Source organism: Tasmannia lanceolata, unplaced genomic scaffold (assembly GCF_043159265.1).
Source record: "Tasmannia lanceolata isolate RefF3 unplaced genomic scaffold, GAP_Taslan_0.1 ptg000937l, whole genome shotgun sequence".
Taxonomy (NCBI): domain Eukaryota; kingdom Viridiplantae; phylum Streptophyta; class Magnoliopsida; order Canellales; family Winteraceae; genus Tasmannia; species Tasmannia lanceolata.
The window spans coordinates 1-12,500 of NW_027519601.1; the positions used below are offsets into that span (position 1 = coordinate 1).

At 37.5% G+C, this 12,500-nt stretch overlaps 2 non-coding genes across 2 annotated transcripts; both read right to left on the reverse strand.

The window, feature by feature from the left end:
* Positions 1-4,048: 4,048 nt before the first annotated feature.
* Positions 4,049-4,122, reverse strand: TRNAW-CCA (transfer RNA tryptophan (anticodon CCA)). The gene has a single exon. It is a non-coding gene; the product is annotated as a tRNA-Trp (tRNA).
* Positions 4,123-4,287: 165 nt separating this feature from the next.
* Positions 4,288-4,361, reverse strand: TRNAP-UGG (transfer RNA proline (anticodon UGG)). Its single transcript has one exon. It is a non-coding gene; the product is annotated as a tRNA-Pro (tRNA).
* Between the last annotated feature and the right edge of the window lie 8,139 nt (positions 4,362-12,500).

Below are 12,500 nucleotides of genomic sequence, written 5' to 3' on the forward strand. Positions count from 1 at the left end.
TCCTGGTCAGAAATATAGTGAAATCGTCTTTCCCATTCTTTCTCCGGACCCTGCTACTAAGAAAGACGTTAACTTCTTAAAATATCCTATATACGTAGGTGGGAACAGGGGAAGGGGCCAGATTTATCCCGATGGGGGTAAGAGTAACAATACAGTCTATAATGCTACAGGAGCGGGTATAGTAAGCAGAATAGTACGTAAAGAAAAAGGGGGGTATGAAATAACCATAGCTGATGCATCGGATGGACACCAAGTAATTGATATTATACCTCCAGGACCGGAACTTCTTGTTTCAGAGGGTGAATCTATCAAGCTTGATCAACCATTAACGAGTAATCCTAATGTGGGTGGATTTGGTCAGGGAGATGCAGAAATAGTACTTCAAGATCCATTACGTGTCCAAGGGTTGTTGTTCTTTTTGGTATCTGTTATTCTGGCACAAATCTTTTTGGTTCTTAAAAAGAAACAGTTTGAGAAGGTTCAATTGTCCGAAATGAATTTCTAGATACATGGATCCATCAAATTGGTAAAAAGAGACGAACTATTGTTGATCGATGCAATTATGTATGATCAAAAAAATAATGAAAAGCTTTTTTCTTTATACTGTTTTTCGGCGAGATGTCAGGAATTGTTTGTGCCCCGTTCCTAGTAATAATATGTATATTCTGAAGAAGGCTACTTGACATTTTTTTTTTTTTCAAAAAAAAAATTGGAGTGGTGTGACTATGCCAGGCCTCTTAATCCCAGATTATAAATGCCATGTAATGCATCAATAGTTTTTGATTCTATTGTACCTAATAGAATCGAATTCTATTAGATAATAGGCAAGGAAGAAAATAAATGGCAAGGAATAAATGAAAGTAACAAATGATTCTAGGAGGGATTGCTCGTCTTACTAATCTTCCACACAAGAAAAGGAATTTTTCACCCTTTTCCTGTGTGGAAATAATAATGATTCTTGATCCTGTTCGTTAAAGATTACGATTTTCTTTTCCAGGACTATTATAACCTCTTTCTTTAGATTCATAAGCAGTAGTGGACAAACAAAAAAAAAGGGGGGGGGCGGGGGGAATCACTCATTGAGCAAATAGAACTTCTTCAATGAACTTATAAAAAAAAAAAAAGCAAATTTTCGCTGTGATGAGATAATCAATAAGGATTTGGATATGTGCAAAAATCCAAGATTTTCACTTTTTTTTTTTCACCACACTCGGGCATTAAATTAAGTGTCTTTTGCTTGAAATTTTATTTATGGAGTAAGGTTCATTTCCATACTAATTGAATTGATTTGAAGAATGTCTCATCTGTAGAAATCCATATTGTGTCATCCATAAAATCGATTGATTCCTTCTTTCTTCTTGCTTCGGAAGAGTCCGTCCATACTATAGAGGAACAGATACTATGACAATCAAGGGATTAAATTCTTCAAAAACATCATTAGAAACAAAGGAATGGGGTGGTTTTAAACATCGGATCGAAGCAAAGGATCCGTTTTGTCATTTCTACGAATCAAATATTCTTCTTATGTTGACTGAATGAATTTCCAACCTTTATGTTATGAAATGGATCAAAGTCTCGCTGGAAGAGTAAGAACTCAACAGGACCTTACCCCTCTTTGTTTTGTCTGATTCGAGGGGTAAGGTCCTGTTGAGTTCTTACTTTTTCATGTCCACAATCCGGTTCTCATCCGATCACTATAGGGATGAGCCCAATCCGGAGTATGAACCGTAAAAGAAAATACCTATTGAACCAATCACAGGAATACCAGTTACAGTACCTATCAGCCAAAGAGGAATCCTTCCAGTAGTATCGGCCATTTACCCCGCTTCCCTCCACATTTCATCAAGTGGTCATGCTAGAGACATAAACAGTCATGGATAATTATGAGGATGATATCCTTCCGAATGGGATAAGAGAATTCCTACTATTCTCTTTCTTTCTCTCAATTGAAGAAATAATTGGAAAATAAAACAGCAAGTACAAAAATGAGTAATAACCCCCAGTAGAGGCTGGTACGATTCAATTCAACATTTTGTTCGTTCGGTTTGATTGTGTCGTAGCTCTATAATTCAGATTAGGTTTATCGTTGGATGAACTGCATTGCTGATATTGACCCCAAAAAAGAAACGGTAGGTACAGCCAGTCCGTGAACGGCCAACCAGCGCACTGTAAAAATTGGATAGGTTCGATCTATGGTCATTGAGGCCTCCTAAAAGGATCTACTAAATTCATCGAGTTGTTCCAAAGGGTCAAAACGGCCAGTTATTAATGGAATCCCCTGTCGGCTCTCTGTGAAATACTCGTTTGGCCGAGGGCTTCCAAACACATCATAAGCTAAACCCGTGCTGACGAATAACCAACCCGCAATGAATAGGGAAGGTATAGTAATACTATGAATAACCCAGTATCGAATACTGGTGATAATATCAGCAAAAGAACGTTCTCCCGTGCTTCCAGACATGCTGAGCTCCACATATTCTTGTACAGTCAAAGGGGGATCGATTCCTTGAAAGATGGGATCAGTAAATGGAAAACTACTGATATTTCATCTTTGTGAGATCGTCAATATTGTACCGAAGGTGTATTTAGAGTATACCGAATCAGTATAGCTATCCTTCCTCTGACACAGCAACGCAGTTTCAATCAGTATCGAAAAGAAATGGTACATAATTCCCCTTTTCCTTTCTTGTTACTTGTCTATGCGGAACCGCGTGTCATTCAATCAAAAATTGATCAAATTTCTGTAGTATAGGGTTTCAAGTATTGGCTTTGGACTAGAAACTGAAGTTCTTAGTAAAGTTTGAGTCAACGGGTTCTAGTTCTAATAATTAATGAACGAGATTATCATATTCCACACAATTCAATTAGATGCAAAATATAGAAATCCCCTCTCATGGTTGTAGAAAAGATATTTTTCTTTTTTCTAATCCTTTCATTTCAAGTAATTGGTTGGTTCTACAGTAGTAGATAGTATTCGATGAAAGAAAGAGAAGAAACAATAAATAGTTTGAACAATCAATATTCGTGATGCAACCATTACTGGATTAGATCCAAAGGTTCCTTCTTGACCTAGCTACAAGGATGGAACTCCATGATATGGAAAGACAGACTGTGGAACCTAAAAGGATAATAGGAATTGATAAATTGAAAAAGAAAAGAAATAAATGGTCAAAATGGAAATTCTTTTGAAATCCAATTCTTTTATTCTATAGTTATTCAAAGATAATTTCATTTTTGAATGAAGTTACACGACACAGTTCTTCTGACTATTACTTTACTCACGAGTTGCTCAATGAATCTGTTGATTTGAAATCCCGACATTGGTAGATGTCACAGATGATAAATCAATCTTTTTTTTTTTTTCTACCTCTGCTACTCTATCTTTGTCAGTGCCGTCTATAATGACTGATGAATCAAGAACTTTCAATTGGAACTGATTCTGTCAATTGGTATTTTTTCTGATCATCACATCTCGCAAAAATTGAAACTTAGGTAAGTGCTTTATAAACATATGTAAAAAAAAAAGAACGTATCTCATTTAGCTCCTTCATGCCCACTATAACTAGTTATTTCGGTTTTCTACTAGCTGCTTCAACTATAACCCCAGCTCTATTGATTGGTCTGAGCAAGATACGACTTATTTGAAATTAATTGAATGAATAATTCATCAAAATAAATAGTTCTGTGAGATTTCAGGTATTCGATAGTTCCTTCCCGCGTTAATTACCAATTCTTGATCATTGAGATTCATGGGTGATTCGGAGTAATATTTAGGGATAGATATTACCTCTATTTTTACCCTTTCCAACAAATTGAAATGATTGAAGTTTTTCTATTTGGAATCGTCTTAGGTCTAATTCCTATTACTTTGGCCGGATTATTCGTAACTGCATATTTACAATACAGACGCGGAGATCAGTTGGACCTTTGATTGAGTAACATCTCTTTTTTGATTGACCTCCTTCTTAAGCTGCAGGAGGTCAAATTCAGGTTGCAGTTCAAGTTAGTAAAGTTATTTTATTGTGATTCAACATTACAAAAACAGAATCACGCTCTGTAGGATTTGAACCTACGACATCGGGTTTTGGAGACCCACGTTCTACCGAACTGAACTAAGAGCGCTTTCTTATGACAGGAGATACAACTGTAAAGAAAGGGATTCTTTTTGTACCCCCAATACACCTTGCATGCATGTAGTATCATAAAATGCAAAATTATGTCCAGTCCAGTCCAATTTGAATCGATCTCAACTGATCCCTCGTTACTGCCCATAGGAGAAGTAATAGGTAGGGATGACAGGATTTGAACCCGTGACATTTTGTACCCAAAACAAACGCGCTACCAAGCTGCGCTACATCCCTTTCAATTGTTGTACAGTTTCATTGTAGGGAATCCTTGTCTTGTTTTCCACATCGTTATTTCCTAATATCTAGAGACAATTTCTCTTGCCCATTTCTTCTTTTTGATTTCATATAATCAAAGAATTATATACATATGAAACCTAACGTATAAAAAAATGAATATTTATCGGTAATGCTCAGTAAGAAAGGGTCATCTTTTTCTGTTTTAGGGACAAGTAGATCTAATCCACCGGATTATTGTACATATTCATTTTCATTTTAGTTCGGGATTAGGGATTTCGTGTACAAATACAAGTGATCTTTAGCTACAGATACATCTGATCATATATGTATTCCAATAAAGAAGGAGGATTTTCAATGCGAGATATAAAAACATATCTCTCCGTGGCACCTGTGCTAACTACGCTATGGTTCGGGTCTTTAGCAGGTCTATTGATAGAGATCAATCGTTTATTCCCAGATGCGTTGACATTCCCCTTTTTTTCATTCTAGTTATTGACATGGGAAGGGGTGAAGAAGATTAGAGATACAACAAATTCTCTGTGACTAATCCACCCTTTTGAATTTTTTTTTAAGTTGTTTAGGAAGGAAAGAGAAAGAAAAGTGGATTAAACCTCAGCGAAACTCGGGCTCAGCATAGAATTAATAGAGGGAGAACAGAAATAGAAATGTGGGTCTAGGACAGGCTGTTCAAGAGCATACAAGATAGTAAATGAAATACTGACTGGGATTAGAAATAATGGATAGTTAGAAATAATTGTATTACTTATTATTACTCTATTGATTGCAGCGAAATCTTTCATAATTGGATTTCGAGTTATCAGTTAGCAACTTCTATTTATTTTTCCTTCTTTTCGTATTCTTCGATTCAGATCGAAAATAGAAGAGTGGAGGGAATCCAAAATCCAAAGGAGGTTCATGGCCAAGGGTAAAGATGTCAGAATAAGAGTTATTTTGGAATGTACCAGTTGTGTCCGAAATGATTTAAATAAGGAATCGCGGGGCATTTCCAGATATATTACTCAAAAGAATCGACACAATACGCCTAGTCGATTGGACTTGAGAAAATTCTGTCCTTATTGTTACAAGCATACGATTCATGGGGAGATAAAGAAATAGATCGAACAGAATAGAATGTCTGTTCCACCCTTCCAAGGAACAGGACAAAATTACATATAGATAGATATATAAAATATAAACAAATCAAGTACTATTACTATTTCGGTCGGATCCGAAACCGAAATGAATGAAGAAATAAGATTTTAGAGATAAGGAATAAATCATGGATAAATCCAAGCGACCCTTTCGTAAATCCAAGCGATCTTTTCGTAGGCGTTTGCCCCCAATTGGATCGGGGGATCGAATTGATTATAGAAATATGAGTTTAATTAGTCGATTTATTAGTGAACAAGGAAAAATATTATCTAGACGAGTGAATAGATTGACCTTGAAACAACAACGATTAATTACTATTGCTATAAAACAAGCTCGTATTTTATCTTCGTTACCTTTTCTTAATAATGAGAAACAATTTGAAAGAACCGAGTCGACCCCTAGAACTGCTGGTCCTAAAACCAGAAATAAATAGGCCTACTTCTCAATTGAATCAAAACTCTAATTGGAATTCAAACTCAGATTGAGGTTTTGTTCGAAAAAGCCGAGATACTTGATTGTCGCGTCGTAAGAAAAAAAAAAAAAGAATGAATGGGGAAGAAAAAATATTTTTTTTTATTGAAAAGTGTTCGTTCATTTCTAATATTTATCATATTCATTTCTACTCTACCTTCCCGGAGTTCATTCTCCGGGGAACTCCGTTTAAATCATTTCGGTGAATTCGTTCCAGTCGCCTTATTTGATAATCTCATTTGAAATCATGTAAATGCAATTCCTATTTGATATAGCTATTTGTGCAAGTATTTTACGATTAAGAAGCAACTGCCTCTTGTACAGATCGTGCATTAATCGACTATAACTATAGGATACCCCATTTTCACGAGTTACTGCATTTATCCGAGTGATCCACAAACGACGAAAATCTCTCTTTTGCCTGCATCTATCCCGATGACTGGAAACCAAAGCTCTCATTTTCTGTTGAGTAGTAGTTCGAGTAAGTCTTGAATGAGCCCCTCGAAAGGTTGATGCAAATAAACGAATTTTTGTTCGACGTCTCCGAGCTATATATCCCCGCCTAACTCTGGTCATTGAATCAAATGAAACCTTGATGAATAACTAATTGATTTCTTTTCTTTCAGTCATTCTTTTCCCCTCCCCTAGTTTATTAGTAACAAAACGGATTCTTCCGATGTATAAAATAAAAATTCCAATGGCTTTTGCTACTATGACCTTCCCAACCACGATTTTTGATTTCTTCCAGGCATTTCACCTCGGAATAAGAAATTGTACCGATATTAGATATAAAATATCTAGTAAATAGGTAGTAATAAATAGAGAAAAATGGAGAAATAAATAAATAGTGGCTTCCATCGTTTCTATGATTACTTCTTAAACGGTGAGGTCCTCTCTATACACCGGAGCTCCTTCCCCCATTTAATCAATGTTATTAGTAACTTGTACAGTTCACACTCTTTGGCTCTACCCATAAAATTATCCAGTATATAGGTCTTTTCACAATGAGATCCATCCATACAGTGACGGCATTTAATTATGAAGGTTGGCTAGGTAGCTAACCCTGTTAGTCCGTTCTTGCAAGAGTAGAAGCATAATCTTTCTGCTTTTAAAATACTATTTTCCCCGCTTAATGGATAACCATTTGCTACCAATGGGGAATTGATTTTCATCTCAAATCGAGGTGATTGGATTTGCACCAATGGAAACCATAAATTCCATACACAATAGAGGTATATGATAGATCTTTATTTTGAGATAGTGAATGGAATGGAGTTCTTCCATTCTATCCTACTCATTGGTACTGGTCATTGATACTGGAAAAATCGTCTCATTTGTTCCAGATCATGATCTGAACGAGTCGCACATACACCCTAGTACATGTTCCTCGACGCTGAGGACATCCTCGAAGGGCAGGGGATTTCGTGACATTTTTGATTGGCTGTCTTGTGTTTCTAATAAGTTGTTTAATAGTTGGCATGCTGAATCGTATACAGAATGGGCTGGTTTAGATCGATCCTAACCGGATGATTATGAATTACTTCCATTTCATATAATATTTTACCAGGTTAAGAAGATAAAATATCAAATCACGGCTCATTCGAATTATGGTTCGAAATGGAATCAAGAATTTATGTGAAATCCCCGGTATTTTCGACCGCGACAACATCAACAATGCCATGGGCTTGGGCTTCTGTTGCTGACATAAAAACATCCCTTTCCATGTCTTCGGATATAACCCATAAAGGCTTGCCGGTTCTTTGTACATAAACCCTTGTGAGGGTTTCGCGGAGTTTCAGTAGTTCTTCCGCTTCCAGGATAAATTCTCCTGTGGGTGCCTCATAAAAAGAACTAGCAGGTTGGTGGATCATAACCCTGATGATATAACATAATGAACGGTTCCTCTATCTCGCACGATCGGTCGAAGGGAAGGGATAAAGAATAACAAGAATAAAAAGATAGAATTAGAATTGAACAACCGTACAGGCATCTTTTATGCATTGCATACGGCTCCGCAATGGAATTTCCTTTTCCCTTCCATCGAAGAAAGAGACAAATAGAATCCATCAGACCCAGATCGTTGAATGATCCATTTACCATCTTTCCTTTCGGAGGAGTCAAAAAATACTATGATGGTTCCGTTGCTTTATATATTTATCTCGTCTGTGATTCAGCAATCCCAAAGTTTCTTTATGATCCGATCAAATAAGGAAAAAATGATCTTTTTTTTTTTTCATTTTCGTACTCTTTCATAACATAAATATCGGAAAGAGGCTTCTGGTGTGAAAGCAAAAAAAAGGTTTGTGACGCTGAAATGGACCCCCGATACATAAGATCAAATCGTAAATAACCTTTGTTTCATACTACTATCTCGATATATAATCTCATGTTATGTTATGAAAAAAAAATAATAGTTTGCTCATATCGAACTCGAAGTGCCATGCTATTATTACTTATTATTCATATTCCATATGGCGAAGGCATAGTCTTCTTTTTTTTTTCTCAAATAAAAAAAAACTCATTGGCGCCAAGCGTGAGGGAATGCTAGACGTTTGGTAATTTCTCCTCCGACTAGGAGAAAAGATCCCATTGAAGCGGCTAATCCCATGCATATTGTATGTATGTCTGGTGGCACAAATTGCATAGTATCATAAATAGCTATTCCTGGTATTACCCATCCGCCGGGAGAGTTTATAAACAAATACAGATCCCTGGTATCATCCTCTATACTGAGATATACCATGAGACCAACAAGTTGATTCGAGATCTCGCTATCAACCTCTTGTCCTAAAAAAAGTAATCTTTCTCGATGAAGTCGGTTGATTAGGACAAAATTGTATCCCTTAGGAACCGCACACGCACCTTTGGATGCATACGGTTCAAAAAATCAAAATTGCGAAAAAAAAAAAAGAATTCATTGAACTTATCGAACTAACCCCTCATTGATGTATTCTTTCATCGAGATCCAAATCACGATGTAATTTTCTTGTTCCTAAATGGGCCTCTTCAATTCTTTTAGGTTTATGCTCTACTCCGGGTAAAGATCTGCCCGAATTCTATTTGCACATATAGGACAAATGATCACAGTACCGCTTCTTTTTGTTCCGACTTCTTTTTTTTTTTCAATTCGTTTTCATGTTCATGCCTTCCGCCAAATATTCGACTAATCATATTATTCCATTAATTGGTAGTTTTAGAGGTATAAATAGGGATCATTTATGATACGAGTAGTAATCATACATAGATTACCAATTTGGTATTTTTTGAACGGAGCCTGGATACTTCATTTTATTGGTCCAAGCCAACCATAAATTCTTCTAATTGAGAATATTGATCCCCAACCAACAAATAAATTGATCTAATTGCATTGCACTTCACGCTCCGAATTGAATTATTGATGGTTTAATCAATCTTTCTTGGGTGAAACAGAGGATATCTCGATCGGGGGAGAGAACGGGGAAATCCCATATGACCCAATATGTCTGACAAGTCGCACTATACGTCAACCCAAACTGCATCTTCCTCTCCAGGACTCCGAAAAGGTACTTTTGGAACACCAATAGGCATAAAATGAAAGAAAAATTAAGTACTCTATTTCACTTTGATGTGGAAACGTAACAATGGGTTTATTGTCTTCATAATATTGTCGTTTATCGTATTTTATCCATAGATTGGAAGGTTCATGGAGAAGACGGGTTGAATAAAGGAAAATTCGTACAAATGGATCGTTCGAAGGATGAACAAGTATCTATGCATTCGCTCACAAAAATAGGATCAATCCCCCCATTGCGTATTGGTACTTATCGAGTATAGAATAGATCTGCTTCTCTTTGTTCCTACGAACAGAATTGTTAAATTATTACCAATGGAACGGAATAAATATTAACTCTTGCTTTGAGATAATCCACTGAAAAGGCGAGGTCCATAGCATCAATCAGTCTTTTCCAATGTGATAAAGTTACATAGTGTCTATTTTTTCTTTGATAAAATAAGGGGTATTTCCATGGGTTTGCCTTGGTATCGTGTTCATACCGTCGTATTGAATGATCCCGGTCGGTTACTTTCTGTCCATATAATGCATACAGCTCTAGTTTCTGGTTGGGCCGGTTCGATGGCTCTATACGAATTAGCCGTTTTTGATCCCTCTGATCCCGTCCTTGATCCAATGTGGAGACAAGGTATGTTCGTTATACCCTTCATGACTCGTTTAGGGATAACCAATTCATGGGGTGGTTGGAGTATCACAGGAGGAACTATAACGAATCCGGGTATTTGGAGTTACGAAGGTGTGGCTGGGGCACATATTGTGTTTTCTGGCTTGTGCTTCTTAGCAGCCATCTGGCATTGGGTGTATTGGGACCTAGAAATATTCTGTGATGAACGTACGGGAAAACCCTCTTTGGATTTGCCCAAGATCTTTGGAATTCATTTATTTCTCTCAGGGGTGGCTTGCTTTGGGTTTGGCGCATTTCATGTAACAGGCTTGTATGGTCCTGGAATATGGGTGTCCGATCCTTATGGTCTAACCGGAAAAGTACAATCTGTAAATCCAGCGTGGGGCGCAGAAGGTTTTGATCCTTTTGTTCCGGGAGGAATAGCCTCTCATCATATTGCAGCGGGGACATTGGGGATATTGGCGGGACTATTCCATCTTAGTGTCCGCCCGCCCCAACGTTTATACAAAGGATTACGTATGGGCAATATTGAAACTGTACTTTCTAGTAGTATCGCTGCTGTCTTTTTTGCAGCTTTCGTCGTTGCTGGAACTATGTGGTATGGTTCAGCAACTACTCCCATAGAATTATTTGGTCCCACTCGTTATCAGTGGGATCAGGGATACTTCCAGCAAGAAATATATCGAAGAGTTGGAGCCGGGCTAGCCGAAAATCTGAGTTTATCGGAAGCTTGGTCTAAAATTCCCGAAAAATTAGCTTTTTATGATTACATCGGTAATAATCCGGCGAAGGGGGGATTATTCAGAGCAGGCTCAATGGACAATGGGGATGGAATAGCTGTTGGATGGTTAGGACACCCCATCTTTAGAGATAAAGAGGGGCATGAGCTTTTTGTACGTCGTATGCCTACTTTTTTTGAAACATTTCCGGTGGTTTTGGTAGACGGAGACGGAATTGTGAGAGCGGATGTTCCTTTTAGAAGGGCAGAATCGAAGTATAGTGTCGAACAAGTAGGTGTAACTGTTGAGTTCTATGGTGGCGAACTCAATGGGGTCAGTTATGGCGATCCTGCTACTGTGAAAAAATATGCTAGACGTGCCCAATTGGGTGAAATTTTTGAATTAGATCGTGCTACTTTGAAATCCGATGGTGTTTTTCGTAGCAGTCCAAGGGGTTGGTTTACTTTTGGACATGCTACGTTTGCTTTGCTCTTCTTTTTCGGACACATTTGGCATGGGGCTAGAACCTTGTTCAGAGATGTTTTTGCTGGTATTGACCCTGATTTGGATGCTCAAGTGGAATTTGGAACATTCCAAAAACTTGGAGATCCAACTACAAGGCGACAAGTAGTCTGATACAACATTACTCTAGCGTCTTTTGCCTCTATTTGATTTTTTTTTGATTTGACATAAGGTTAGGGTACCGTAGAAATCTTGATTTTAATCATCGCCTTTTCTTTGACTCTTGCCCTTTCTTTACTTTATCTGGGAAATGTTCCCAAATGCACAGGTGTGGAAGCTATAATTGTAAACCACGATCGAATCCATGGAAGCATTGGTTTATACATTCCTGTTAGTCTCGACTCTAGGGATAATTTTTTTCGCTATCTTTTTTCGAGAACCACCTAAGGTTCCGACAAAAAGGATGAAATGATTTTTTATTATCTCAATTGAAGTAATGAGCCTCCCAATACAATATGGGAGGTTCATTATTTCAACTAGTCCCCGTGCTCCTCGAATGGATCTCTTAGTTGTTGAGAGGGTTGCCCAAAAGCGGTATATAAGGCGTACCCAGTAAAGCTTACAAGTGAACCAGATATGGAGATGGCGACTAGGGTTGCTGTTTCCATTATTAGATAATTTCAAGACCACGACGGATCTACGCTACGAGAAGATCGTTTATTTACAACGGAATAGTATACAAAGTCAACAGATCTCAACCAATGCAATAGGATTTATGGCTACACAAACCATTGAGGGTAGTTCTAGATCTAGGCCAAGACGAACTATTACAGGGAATTTATTGAAACCATTGAATTCGGAATATGGTAAAGTAGCCCCTGGATGGGGAACTACTCCTTTGATGGGTGTCGCAATGGCTCTGTTTGCGATATTCCTATCTATTATTTTGGAGATTTATAATTCTTCCGTTTTACTGGATGGAATTTCAATGAGTTAGGTCCATAAGAACCATGAAGTCCTAGTTTTCAATCAAAAATGAATTACTTAGGGATCAGATTTCTAGGCTATTCCGGTAGTTCGACCGTGGAATTCCGTTGTTTCGGTATTTCCGGAATATGAGTGTGTGACTTGTTATAATTGATCCTATTGATAGTACA